The sequence below is a fragment of the Cyprinodon variegatus genome, unplaced genomic scaffold (assembly GCF_000732505.1).
Source record: "Cyprinodon variegatus isolate N-32 unplaced genomic scaffold, C_variegatus-1.0 Scaffold173, whole genome shotgun sequence".
NCBI classification, from domain to species: Eukaryota; Metazoa; Chordata; class Actinopteri; order Cyprinodontiformes; family Cyprinodontidae; genus Cyprinodon; species Cyprinodon variegatus.
Window position 1 is genome coordinate 917,997 of NW_015150626.1, and position 2,710 is coordinate 920,706.

Below are 2,710 nucleotides of genomic sequence, written 5' to 3' on the forward strand. Positions count from 1 at the left end.
CTCACCTCCTGGGGCCTATTGTTGAGAAAGGTTATTGTTCTTATTGTAATGGTATTTACTGTTTAAAACCACATGTTCATGCTTTAAATGCTTTCCTAATAAATCATCTTCGCTGCAATCATTCCATCTGTCCTGTGTTGTTTGGCTTATCCACAAAAAAGAACAGCTCCACACTGCAAAAAATTCATGTCTAATTCAATTCAATTCAGTTTATTTATATAGCGTCAATTCACAACACATGTCATATCAATGCACTTTACAGTTCACCAGATCATACAGTCAAATTGTTTGTCAGTTTTCTATCTGAAGAAAAACAGGCCGACCACCAACATCTATAAACAAAGGTGTTGATGGCAGCAGCAGAGCTGATATTTCTCTCCGAGGTGGTGCTACAGCCAAACAGGAACAGACGAGGCAAAGCTACTATGAGAAAAGGCAGAGAGAGCATAATGTTAGAGATTGAACTAAGAGATTCTGCTGAGTGGAAGAATAGAGATAGAATGAAGCAAAATGATGAAAATAGGGGTCCCTATGTCCTCCAGAAGTCTAAGCCTATAGCAACATAACTATAGAGATAGCTTAGGATAATTGCGTGACATAATATTTAAAATATTTTTATCAGCATATTCTTTGATTTAGTTAGTTTAATCCAAAAATATGCATTTAGGCAATTAAAGAGACAAAAAATATATATTATATAGATTGTAAAATTATTCTTCACAGTTATTCCATATTTGTTTTAGTAAACTGTTCATGAGGTTGCTTGAGAGATTTTATTCAATTGCTTTCCTATTAGTCATTGAGATCACAGAGGCAAAGAAGTGGTGTATTTATACACACATAGTGACTGTAAACAGTAGTTTATGGATGAGTGGGAGAACAGAGAGGGGACACTGAGGTCAGCTCTTTCCTACGGTTGGATTTTTTTGAAAGAACCGGTTGGATACTCGCAGCTCTCCTCGCGACCAATCGGAAGTGAGTATTTTTCGCGCTGGTCGGCTCCGGAGTTTGAGTTTCCCGCAAGCTTTTTTCACTCGTCTTGAATGAAATGATTCGCTTTCCAGGATGAAAACGAACATTTTCTCCCTTTAACCACACCAGAGGATATTCGACAGGTAAGCTTATGGACGCTGTCTTCTATGGCATTGTCAATTCGAAGATGTTAGCGGGGAGGAGTTTTTTTCACGGGACAGTTGTTCAGGCCGGGGCTTCCATTTTAGCATGCTAACGATGCTAATGTTAAGTATGCAGTTTGGCTTGGCTTCTATGGGATGCTAGTTAGCTCCGGCTAGCATAATGGTTAGCTTTCTTGGAGCAAGCTGTCATGGCGCCTACAAATTAAGCATATCTCTGAAATAATACATAAACATCTTAAATACACTAACCTACCCGCTATACTAACTTCCGTTATTCCCGTGCAGTTGTTTGAGCCCCTTTGCTCAAGTTAACACATTTTAGCACTCTGATGGCGGCTTTGTCTGTTTGCTGGAGTCCTGTGTAATGGCTGACTATTGATGGCATGAGATGCGGCCAGATGCTTGAATCCATGCATCAGTTCTTTCTCTCTAGGTTATAGTCGGAGCCTTTCTTGCATGACATGATGGCTAAAAACTGCTGTCCTTTGCTAGCCAGTGTAAGCGGCTGTTTTGACGCCAAATATAGTATGTTAGCCATGCTCTTATGTTGCTACTGACAATGTTATCCACGTTATAACTAAAGGTTTATTTTATTTTTCTAATTCGACTTGTAAAAACATTGAATTTCATCAGTTATTTTGACTCCAGTTGCTTCACTCCTGCTTGTCAGCTGCGTCAGTTTCCGCGGCTTTTAGGTGGATGTTAGCGGTAATTTACCACCCACTCAGAGGGTTTCTGCTGCTTACAGGGGAGCCATCGTTCCGCTTGGCCCCAGTCTACAGCTAGCATCTTAGCCAGTAGTCTCCTAAGACAACCTGTGATGAGAGAATTTCCGGATGCACTGACTGTATTGCCTCCCTTTTATGATGGATAAAACCGGACATAAATATGAGCACACTTCAGTATTTTTTGTGGTCAGCATAATTCTTATCTATTAACTTCAGTTTTTAACATTATGGAATACAATTGGTTAAACGTTGTTTGTTCAAACAAGTTAATTTTTCTGTGAAATGCTCCAAACGATAATAAACTGTCTCCTCCAAGCTATGTTGAGAAAGGCCCTGAACAAGGTTGGATCTAGGAGCCCCTATACAGTTAAGGCCTCCACCACAATGTCACTGATCTTTCTTGTATAGGCTTTTTTCTGAGTTTTCCAAGATGTTTCAATAATGCTGGTTTAAAAAACAAAAAGAAGACTTCAGCTGTCATATATATATATATATATATATATATATATATATATATATATATATATATATATATATGACTGTCAGGTTAATTGGCTTCTCTAGATTCTCCTTAGGTGAGAGTGTGTGTCTCTGCAATGGACTGGCGACCTGTCCAGGTTGTACCCCGCCTCTCGCCTGTAGACAGCTGAAGATAGGTACCATGCACCCCTTGCGACCCCAATTGGGGCAAGCGTGTCAGATAATGGATGGATGGATGGATGGATGGACCTGCAACCTTCTTGCTGGAAGACTGCAGTGCCACCCACTGTGCCACTGAGCAGCCCTATATAGGGCTATATATATATATATATATATATGTGTGTGTGTGTGTGTGTGTGTGTGTGT

At 39.9% G+C, this 2,710-nt stretch overlaps 1 protein-coding gene across 1 annotated transcript in view; it reads left to right on the forward strand.

Annotated features, from left to right (window-relative positions):
* Positions 1–982: 982 nt before the first annotated feature.
* The window catches only part of whsc1 (Wolf-Hirschhorn syndrome candidate 1), a 21,821-nt gene continuing 20,093 nt past the window's right edge, over positions 983–2,710 (forward strand). The window contains exon 1 of the mRNA XM_015378499.1: positions 983–1,115. The gene's annotated coding sequence lies outside the window, so the exon portion shown is untranslated. The remainder of the gene's footprint in view (positions 1,116–2,710) is intronic.